Below are 12,305 nucleotides of genomic sequence, written 5' to 3'. Positions count from 1 at the left end.
GTGCATTAGGATTTGCGGGTCTGGTTTCAATCTCCTGGTTCCACCGTTGTCCTTGGTTTCGCTCTCTCCAATTACGGTCGCTTTGCCGTTCGTTATTCCTTCTATCCCAGATTCCTTGTCTAGATTGACCCTGCTCCCTGACGTTCTGGTTTCCGTGTCTTTGGTTTCCATAACCTTGATGCATCGACCCTCCATTTTCTTTGAACTTCTGGAATTTCAGTATCGACAGGAAGTGATTGTGATCAAAATCCTGTCTGATCCTCGCACTGGTGTTGTCACTCGTTTCCGATACTTGCACGTCTGCTGAGTGTCCTGTTCTATCTTGCTGATAACTATGATGTGCAACCTCTGTATCACAGTGGAAGTGGCACTCAGAATTCACTCTCCTAAGTGGGCTATAATTATTGGAGCTATTACTTGCTGTTTCTGCGTGTGCATTGTTAGTTCCGCACTCTGTCACTGGGCTAGAGCACGGCGGGCTTTTCCTCGGAGACACAATTCTGTGTACTCCATCATGGGTATCCGAACGCGCAGTGCTCGTGTGCCCGTTTTGCTCTAGTTTTGCTATCCGACTCTCTACTTCTTCCATTCGTTTCGTGGAGTTCGCAACCGCGATATTACCTTGAGTTTTTTAAGAATGCTAGGGATTTTGAGTGGGATTGTGTTGTACGTCGCAAGCGCCCTGCGAGTTTAGAAGTTGCTTCCGCGACTTTCATTGCCCCTGTTGCTGCAGTTTTGGCAAGGCCTGCTACTTTTTGTGCTACCGTTGACATTTGTTTTGCTTCTCCACATTCTTTCTTTATTGTTAATAATTCCCCACGAATTTCCCCTATATGCGAGATTATTGCCTCCGTGTCCTTCTTACGCTGTTCGTCAGCTTCTTCCTTCTCCTTCTTACGTTGTTTCTCCTCTTCTTCCTTCTCCCTCTTACGCTGTTCGTCAGCTTCTTCCTTCTCCTTCTTACGTTGTTTCTCCTCTTCTTCCTTCTCCCTCTTACGCTGTTCGTCAGCTTCTTCCTGCTTCTTACGCTGTTCGTCAGCTTCTTCTTTCATTGATCGTAGGAAGCTCAGTATTGGGTTTACGTCATCTTCTTGATCCTCTTCAAACATGGGCGATGTAACTCTGGACACCTGGGCGCTAGACCTCTGACGTGACCGAGCTGGCCTCTGTCTGCACTCGTTCGTTTGACTATAAACTTCTGCTACCGTCTCGACCTGTGTGCCTGTCTCTGTTTCATCCTCTACTTCACTATCATAATCACGGCCGCAACGCTGCTCTGAGATCGCGTCCAAATCACCTTCCTCATCAATGCCCCTGGCGTCCTGTCCTGCTAAAAATGTGCCCATCTCATCTCCGAACCTATTCCCGTCAGTAAACTGCCCCTTATCCATTATGCTATCCTCTTTTGTTTTAGCTTCGCCCGATAATAGTCGTGCCTTACTTCTCGTTATCATTCATAAAAACAAATTCATCTAAAATGCACAATAAAATTAATCTACTCCATATATTTTTTTACACATAAACATAAAATTTCAACAACGCTGTTCCAACGCTGTAATCACAAACACAATTTGATGTGGTACAGAAACCGCACACAAATCCGACAAAGTGCGATGCGGTACAGACACCACATCAGCGAAACACAAAAAAAACAATGAACAAAAAATATATACACTGAAAACAAAAACTGTAGTCATGCGCCGCTACTTAAAACTAAACGCGGAACTACCAAAAAAAACTTGGGTATTAATCATTAAAAAAAATAGAGAGAAAAAAAATTGAATGTTCCTACTAAGAATCCTGTTTGTTTATCAGAGATTCACAGGAAAGATCCGAGGCCAAGGGTCGCCATATTATGCGAGGTGCCGGGGCTAGTAGTGTATTTATCACTAAATTCTACTAGAATCCACATGTGTAAATCATGCTCTAAGCCCCCCCCTATTCTAACTCCGACTTTTGCTGTTGCACAAGGATAAAACAAATACGCGAACTGACTATAATCAACCCTGCTAGTGGAGTAGAAGAGAGTTTGGCACCTGCAATAATTTAATTTGATAAATAAGTTAAATAAACAAAGGTTTCATTAGCATAGTGAGGAATGATAGGGTTGCTCTATTGATTAACAGAAAGAAAGTTCTGTCCAAAATAACAATATGATTTATTAAGATTAAACGCAGAATAGTAAAAGAGACACAGGAAATATAAAACATCAAATTGGCTAAAATTGGAGATTCATACAAACACAGTAAAGGTGAAGTTGTCCCTAACTTAGATCGTGAGGTTTAAGACGAAGTGGTATGTGGAGCCAATTCCTTTCCACTCAAATCTCAAGAGAGACACACAGCTAACCCAATAGTAATTGCTGCTACTCGAAACTGAACAAAGTTAGAAAAGGATGAACAGGCGCGCTCTGCTGAGCTCTGATTATCACCTAGGAAAATCCCTATCTGCCGGTGCTGCGGACGTACATTACCAACAGTCTTCTTATCTCCCAGAACACGATCTGGCGTACCGCAGGCGAGGGCTGGTTGCTCCGACGTCCTCGACCGAAAGGCGACTGCCGACTACTCAGAGCACCCGTACAGGCCGAACACCGAACATTCCCGCCCCCACGACAGTGGCCGTGGTTACGTTCCAATCAGCAACTCGAAAACCGGCGGAAATTCCACTCCATTGCCGGAGCACTACCATTCCACCAATGGAGATTCTTGGCGCCAATTTCTGTGCTGATTTTGCAGAAAGTGCGGGAATTTTCCCGCCACAACTGCGTGGGTACACAAGTCATTCCCACGCCTCGCTGGTAGCCCGCCAGAAAGTGTTTTCGCAAAGTTTCTCTGAAGTAACGGAACCTCTAGCCCAGCCGCTACTTCACACCCCAGCGGGCGTGTCTCTTGACAATGTCGGCGTCTGAAAAGCATTCACTCGACTGCCTCACACACGTCGGCTTAACTCTCTCCAGTTCCACAGAGCCCGCCTGTCACCGGCCCACCCGGGTGACGAGAGACGCTGCGTGGGAAGTACGCGTGTTAAGGAAAAGCAACCCTCCACCGCATGCAACTAGAGAGGAGAATCGTAAGATAGAAATATGAGAGGGGGCTCATGCCACCTCTCAAGGTTAGTTAGGTTTAATTAGTTCTAAGCTCTAGGGGACTGATGACCTCAGAAGTTAAGTCCCATAGTGCTCAGAGCCATTTGAACCAAACCATTTTTTGATCGTTGAGTTAAGATGCATTGCATTACGAAATAAATATTTATATGCAATAAATTTTGGGTATACGATAAATCGCACAAATCTAAGGGTTGTCAATTCGACTAAATACCTAGGAATTATAATTACGAGCAATTTAAATTGGAAAGACCGCATAGATAATGTAGTGGGGAAGGCGAAACAGAGACTGCGCTTTGTTGGCAGAACACTTAGAAGATGCGACGAACCCACTAAAGAGACAGCCTACATTACACTTGTCCGTCCTCTGCTGGAATACTGATGCGCGGTGTGGGATCGTTACCAGGTAGGATTGACGGAGTATATCGAAAAAGTGCTAAGAAGGGCAGCTCGTTTCGTGTTATCGCGCAATAGGGGTGAGAGTGTCACTGATATGATACGCGAGTTGGGGTGGCAGTCACTGAAACAAAGGCGGTTTTCTTTGCGGTGAGGTCTATAAACGAAATTTCAATCACCAACTTTCCCTTCCGAATGCGAAAATATTTTGTTGACACCCACCTATGTAGGGAGAAATGATCATCATAATAAAATAAGAGAAATCAGACCTCAAACGGAAAGATTTAGGTGTTCCTTTTGCCCACGCGCCATTCGAGAGTGGAATGGTAGAGAAGTAGCTCGAAAATGGTTCGTTGAACCCTCTGCCAGGCAAAGTGTGAATTGCAGAGTAACCGTGTAGATGTAGATAACAGATGTAGGTGGGAACTGCATCTGCAGGTGTTTTGATGCGTTGACAATATACATGGCTTACAAAAAGATAAAAAGACTGAAGTATTTACAATATAATTGAAGAGTGAATGAGTTACTACCACATGGAAAATCCAGGACAGAATGTAACAATATTATGAGAAGGAAAGTTGCTTCTCACCATATAGCGGAGGAGATGCTGAGTCGCAGATAGGCACAGCAAAAAGATTTTCACACTTATTGTTTTTGGCCAATTGCCTTTGTCAACAATACACACACATACGCACACACACACACTCGAGCAAACGCAACTCACACACACGACTGCAGTCTCAGGCAACTGAAAACACACTGCCACCTTTTCCAGCAGTATGGTTTCAGTTGCCTGAGACCACAGTCGTGTGTGTAAGTTGCGTTTGCGTGAGCGTGTGTTTGTGCGTCTATTGTTGACAAAGGCCATTGGCTGAAAGCTATAAGAGCGAAAATCTTTTTGTTGTGCCTATCTGCGACTCAGCATCTCTGCTATATGGTGAGTAGCAACTTTCCTTCTCATAATATTGTACTACCATATGGTTATGATGTGACATATAGTCACACAATAGGTACTCGGCCATTTTGTGATTTTTAAAATGATGTCCAGTGTTGATATGGGCGCTGGATAAATATTTAATAGTCACTAGATGTAAGGCAACTGGGCTACGTATTGGGATGTGTTATATTCACACGACTCTCTTACTTGACTATTTCTGAAGATGGGTGTTTCCGAAACACGTCAATAAACCAGTTGCCTTACGTCTAGTGACTATTAAATATTTATCCAGCGTTCATATGAGCACAGTTCAATATTTTAAAGTACCATGTGTGACTCGATCAATACAGAACTTTCTGTTCCATCCTGACACTAAAAAACCTTCAAAGAAAAGCACTAATAAGATACATTCACCCTCCAGCGTAAGTTATTACTCTCTTATTCATGTAACAACTATGTCACTCAGTTGGTTTACTCGTAATTATTTTGGTCTTTATCATTTATATTGGCATGCATCTAAGAAAAAACTTCTGCCGCACATGGTAACAGCTGTTTAATTGCGTAGTAAATATCGATGGCAGGCAATGAAAACGTCATTACTCCATTTTGTTAAATTTTACGGAAGGAACGAAAACCGGTTATTAAAAATGTAACGTGATACAGATAATGCCGCTACATGTGTTTCTATGTAGTAGAAGCCTAGTTAATGTCAGATTAGAGAGATCCAAGCAGTTTTAAATCTCTCTTTGGTAATGGAATTAATGGTTACTGAATTCACGAGATTTTCGCGCAGATGGAGTTACGAGGTTTTCATTGCCTGTCAGCGATATATCAGTGTAATAGTGTATCTTTTGTGTAAATTTTTTAACCATATTACATGTATAAGTATGGTGCCAATGTATGAACACACTGGCATATCGCAGTACTCCTTACATCCATTATCTACACTTGTAAATATTTTTCTGTAGTGCAATGCCTCATGTGAAAGATCGGGATGTGGCAAAGTGTGACATCGATAATAATTATATTCTTTGTGCTTCCTGTAAATAAGTGTGAAAACAAGTGAAGCTGAATACTGTGTATTTATGTGTACAACCTGCAAAATGAACATTATTGGAACGGATTTTCCATGGATGACACTAGGCAGTGCAATGTAAGTATCCTCTAGAACATAATAATATTTTCGTTTCATAAACTTTCATAAACTAAATTTCCGTTATTTCCACCAGAACGGTTAGCAGCACGTACTACCAGAATGTAATGTTCCAGTACGAGCTCCGTCTGATGGTAAACCTGAAGCTAACGGTATTGAAAATAAATCGTATCAGAATTGAAAAAAGCAACTGGTTGCAGATTATACCCGCATAAATAATCGCGAATTTAGGGTCATACCTTCGAGTCGCGGTGCAGCACACAGTTTCATCCTTCCAGAAGTTTCGCACGAGCCCACACTGCGCTGTACACTAAAAATTCATTCCATTAATCTTAATCACTTTCGCTGTTCGCCATCGACAGTGATATGATGACGTAATAGCAGCTGAGTTGGTGGCGTTATAAAACTTGATGCAGAGACACGGGTGTTTAAGACGTAAGGTATGTAGTACATGGGTAAGTCTGGTGGATGCCTTTATCCAACAGTGGGTGTCGAATACTGATGATGATGATGGTGACGATGATGGTGGCTCACCGAACATAAGAGTCGTGCATTTGTTGATTCGCATCTTCAGAAGGAACCCTACATAGCAAGGTGTGTGGCTATGTTTATCTCGCCGCTGTGTTCTCGAACAGCCGGTGCAGCTGATGCGGAAGGACGTTGGACTGGTACAGTCCGGTCAACCGTCACACCTGCCTACATCATGCCGTTGCTGATTCCCTTATCTGCTGGCTGCATCTAACACGCGCATCGTACGTGCCATGGCAACAGGGCGGGCGAACTTTGCACCGCGGTAGGCGCTTTTATCGCCACCTAAGCAGCGTGCCGCACACGTGAACACTTCCAGGAAGGTTTATAACAGCAGTTTATTCCCAACAGACAGTCTCCAACAAGTAGAGTCTGTGGCGGAAAAATCTTTTGACGCTCGCATTTATTCACCATCAGTCGAAAATCACCCTGCATCGTCGTCACCTGTTGACAAGTGTGAATATTACCCAATTGTGAATTTCATGAATCGCAGCTGCAAAATACTAATACGAATTATCTGCAGAAGAATAGAAAACTACTAGTAGCCTACCTTGGGGAACATCAATTTGTGTTTTGCAGAAAAGTAGGAACATGCGAGGTAATACAACTCTACGGCCAATCTTAGATTAGTGAAAGAAAGGTAAACCTACGTTTATAGCATTTGTAGACTGAAGCAACCAACACACCATCAATGTTATTGTCAGAATTTTTCGGTTGGCAACACGATTTTACGAGGTTAAAATGTCGAACATCCAAAGCGAAACATGAGCCGCAATTACATTACCTGTAACAAAGAACAACACAAAACAGAAAATAGGTAAGAAAATGGGTGAAAAAAGCGAGCGACCTGTCGCATGTTAATTTACTGACTGAAATCAGAATCACGTTCCCGAAAGATTTAATAATCTACTTTGCATCGGCCCTGCATCTTAAGACATATGTCGATGCGTAATAAAATAGAGAACCGAGTACCCTTAATGAGGGATCAGTCGCTGTTGACGGGAGATTTCTGGCGACATTCGATTGTTTGAAGTTTAGTTCTGTAGTATCAGCAAACACGATTGTTAAAATTGTACGGATAGCTGTGAAGCAATTAAGCAATTATATCTGCCTGGCAAAAATGCCTTCAGGCAATTAAGGTAGAACTTTTTTTTTACGTTTTGCGATAATTTGCTGAAACTGACATGCATTTCGCATAACTTTTACTGATAAGATATACTGTATATGACATATTTTCCAAAGTGGAGGGGTTTTTCCAAACTGCTATGTAATTCACCAATCCGTACTATATTTTCAAATTAAGAAAAAAAGCAATGTCATAGAGACCATCCTAAAGTGGTATGATACAATGATTACCCCCGCATAGGCTTATTAAAATTGTTTTATGTTGAAAGAAAAACTGAATCTGAGGTATGATATGCACAAAAGCGAAAAGAAAACATGAAAAGCGCACACTAACGCCATATGACTGGTTCCTGAAACTCTGTCAACATCCGAATGGAGAATATTGACAAATCGTTAATACTTGACCTCACACTTTCACTATGTATGACAATAATGAGAACATTTTGAGGGCTATTAACACTGCTCGTCGGTATTTCTAGTATTGACAATACGTCAACAGTGCTCTCCGATGGTGAAAATACTGTCGGTTTGACAATGTTATTGAACGTGTCAGGACCCCTTTAGACAAAGCTTTTGATACTGTTCACTGGGATACACTCTTTGAAGTTCTGAAGGTAGTAGGGATAAAATACATGGAGCGGAAGACTGTTTACAACTTGTATAAAAACCAGACTGTAGCTGGAAGATTCGATGAGCATGTAAGGAAAGCAATGATTAAGAATGGATTGAGACACAGTTGTAGCCTATCCCCGAGTTAATCTATTAGTAGACTGAACAAGCAGTAAAAGAAACCAAGAAGAAATATCGAGAGTGAATTTAAATTCGTGGAGAAGAAGTAGAGAGTTTGAGCAGTGATCACGTGTTCTTCATAGGATATTTTATGGATTATGAATGAATGAATGACTGAAAACACACGAGACGCTGGTAGAATATACTACAATATTTATTATTTATCTTACGACACGCTATTCGGCTGTAACGTCGTGATTAGGTACAAAAATAAATATGAATGGCCGTGAAACTTTTGTATGATGAATTGTAAATGTTTGATTTAGGACTAGAAGAATTATCTCAGTGGAAATGCGGTGTAAGATTATTTTACTTAGATAAAATATGTGATACAGTAACTAAAATATTATGCAAATTATAACAATTGTTCTGAGAAGAAAATAAATTGAACAGATAAAACAAATAGGATAATAAATATTGTAGAACATTACAACAGTGTCGTGTGTGTTTTCATTCACAACATAGTAATTCTTTTGGGGACAGCAAAGGATTCGTAAGAGCAGTTGAAGGCAATTGTCAGCGTCTTGAAAGGAGGCTACAAGATGAACATTAACAAAAGCGAAACAAGTTTAATGGAATGTAGTCGAATTAAATCAGGTGTTGGTGACGGAAGTAGATGAAGAAACGAGACACTAAAATTAGTACATGAGTTTTCCTTTTTGGGCAGCAAAATAACTAATCAGTGCCAAAACAGACAGGAAATTAAATACAGTTTGGCTATAGTGAGAAATTCGTTGCTGAAAAAGAGAAATTTGTTAACATCTGCATGATATAAAGTTAAGTATTTTCGAGAGATATTTGTCTGGGGTGCAGTCTTGTACGGCAGTGGATCGTGGACGATAACAGTTTAGACGAGGAGAGAATGGAAAGTTCAGGAATGCGGCGCTGCAGAAGACTGCCGGAGTTTACGTGGTAAAGTCGAATAACTATTGATTAGCTACTTATTCTAAATGGAGAAAAATGAAATTTGTGACGTGACTTGACTAAAAGAAGGGGTCGGTTAACATAACACATTGTGAGGCATGAAAAATGGTCTATTTGGTAATGCAGGGAAGTGTGGAGATAAAAACGGCTCATTGTCACCTTCTGTCGAGTGAACACAGTAAGCAGTTACAAATGAATGTGAGTTGCGGTAGTTATTCGGAGGTGAAGAGGCTTGCATATGGTAGGGTAGCGTGGAGAGCTGCATGAAGCCAGTCTTCGGACTGGCAACAAACAACTCGTTAATTATTCAACGTCCCTCTTCAGCTGTTGTTGTGGTTTCCAGACTGAAGAATGGTTTTATGTAGCTCCCCACGCTAGTCATTCATACCCAGGTCTCTTTATCTCTGCATAACTACGGGAACCCAATACAATTTTTATTCGCCACGCCTCCCTCCAGTACCAAATCGACTATTTCCTGAAGCCTCGAAATGCCTCCTTTCAGCCGATACCTTCCTTTAGTCAGGCTGTGCGACAAATTTCGTTTTCCTCCAATCTGATTTAGTACCTCCTCATTAGTTATCCATCTACTCTCCTAATCTTCATCGTCCTTCTATTGGATCACATTCAAAATCTTCTACCCTCTTCTTGTCTAAAGTGTTTATCATCCACGTTTCACTCCCGTACAAGGCTACACTTCAACAAATAATAATGGATACTTTGCAAATAACACTTAAGTACCTGGCGGAGGATTCAGCGAACCACAATAATTCTCTACTATTCCACTCTCGAAGAGCGCGGAAAAAACGAACACCTATATCTTTCCGTGCGTGCTCTGATTTCTCTTACTTTATTATGATGATCGTTTCTCCCTATGTAGGCTGGCGTCAACAAAATATTTTCGCATTCGGATGAGAAAGTTGGCGATTGAAATGTATTGCGAAGAATCCGCCGCAACGAAAAACACCTTTATTTTAATTATGTCCACCCGAAATCCTGTATCATGTCAGTGACACTGTCTCCTATATTTCTCAATAATACAAAACGTGCTGCTCTTCTTTGAACTTTCTCGATGTACTCCGTTAATCATATCTGGTAAGGATCCTCCAAAAGAGGACGGCCAAGTGTAATGTAGGCAGTCTCTTTAGTAGATCTGTTGCATTTTCTAAGTGTCCTGCCAATAAAACGCAGTCTTTGGTTTGCCTTCCCCACAACATTTTCTAAAAGTTCTTTCCATTTTAAGTATATATAAGTATTTATATTAAATGCTAAAATATTTCTCTGTTAGTAGAAACGCTTCAGTTTCTATTGCATGTCTGGATTTCATATCCTCTCTACTTCGGCCACCGTCAGTTACTTTGCTGTCCGCCCCTGGTAGCTGAGTGGTCAGCGCGACGGAATGTCTTACCTAACGGCCCGGGTTCGACTCCCTGCTGGGTGGGAGATTTTCTCAGCTCAGGGACTGGGTGTTGTGTTGTCCTTACCATCATAATTTCATCCCAATCGACACGCAAGTCGCCGAAGTGGCGTCGACTCGAAAGACTTGCACGAGGCGAACGGTCTACCCGACGGGAGGCCCTAGCCACGCGGCATTTCCAGTTTCTTTGCTGCACAAATAGCAAACCTAAACCTCGTCTTCTACTTTTGCCTGATTTCCTAATATCACTTCTTATCATGGCTTGATTTAATTAGACTACACTCCATAACCCTAGTTTTATCTACTTTCGTCTTATTATTTAACCTCTTTACGAGACACTATCGAATGATGTTCCGAGACCTTTACCATGTGTGTCTCTATAACGTCATCGGCAAACTACAACATTTTTATTTCCTTTCTGTGAATTTCAGTTGCTTTCCCAAATTTCTCTTCAGTACCCTTTATTGGTTGTCCAGCGTACAAATCGAATACCGTGACGGATACGCTGGAACCTAGTCAAACTCCCTTTTCAACTACTGCTCCACTTTCATGTGTGTATATTTGCTGTCTGGCTTCTCTAAAAGTTGTCGACGAAGTTTCGCTCCCTCTATTTGAGCCCTGCTTCATTCAGAATTTCAAAGAGTTTGCTGGATTCCCTGTTTACGCTGCGTTGATGAGTCAGATGGATCCTCACTCCTGAAGAACCTTAGTCAAATTCCTACTGTAAAGCCTCTCTCTACCTGACTATACTGATTCAAAACAGCAGCCGACGTCACTGACACACCCTACACTCCTCCCATATCAGTTTACTGTTCTTTGCGCTCTTTTTACGTATGCCACCTGCGACTCTCCGTTTTCATCTAACACACACACACAGGTCTGGGAGTGCTATTTTCGTACGGTCGCGGTGAGGGCTTTAGTGCCTCACGCGATCTCCTGGTGTGATTCGCGCCGTCTCCTGCGCTCGTAACAGCCCATTGTCACCTTCTGGCGAGTCACCTTGCTTGGAATGCTCGCGTGCTATTGTCAGCTAATCCTCTTTTCTGAGAGACTCTTGGTCAGATTCCCGAAGAGCGAGAACACGTTTACCAAGTGCCGGACACAACAGAAGATCCCGCGGAACAGGTTGCATAGTACAGATACACTGAAGCGTCAAAGAAAATGGTATCGGCTTGCGTATTCAAATACAGAGATATGTAAACAAGCAGAATACGGCGCTACGGTCGGCAACGTTTATATAAGACAAGTGTTTCGCGCAGTCGTTAGATCGGTTACTGCTGCTACTATGGCAGCTTATCAAGATTTAACTGACTTTCAAAGTGGTGTTACAGCTGGCGCAAGAGCGTTGGGACACAGGATCTCCGAGGTAGCGATGAAGTGGGGGATTTCCCGTTCGACCATTTCACGAGTGTACCGTGAATATCAGGAATCCGGTAAAACATCAAATCCCCGACATCGCTGCGGCCGGAGAAAGATCCTGCAAGAACGGGACCAACGACGACTGAAGAGAATCGTTCAACGTGACATAGGAGCAACCCTTCCACAAATAGCTGTGGATTTCAATACTGGGCCACCAACAAGTGTCTACGTGCAAACCATTCAACGAAACATCATCCATGTGGGCTTTCGGAGCTGAAGACCCACTCGTGTATCCTTGATGACTGCACAACGCAAAGCTTTACGTCTCGCCTGGGCCCGTCAACACCGACATTGGACTGTTGTTGAATGGACACGTTGCTGGTCGGATGAGTCTCGTTTCAAGTATATCGAGCGGATGGACGTGTACGGGTATGGAGACAACCTCATGAATTCATGGACCCAGCATGTCTGCAGGAGACTGTTCAAGCTGGTGGAGGTTCTGTAATGGTGTGGGGCGTGTGCAGTTGGAGTGATATGGGACCCGTGATACATCTAGATACGACTGTGACATGTT

The sequence above is a fragment of the Schistocerca nitens genome, chromosome 1 (assembly GCF_023898315.1).
Source record: "Schistocerca nitens isolate TAMUIC-IGC-003100 chromosome 1, iqSchNite1.1, whole genome shotgun sequence".
In the NCBI taxonomy this organism is placed as follows: Eukaryota; Metazoa; Arthropoda; class Insecta; order Orthoptera; family Acrididae; genus Schistocerca; species Schistocerca nitens.
Note: the sequence above shows the minus strand (reverse complement) of the source record.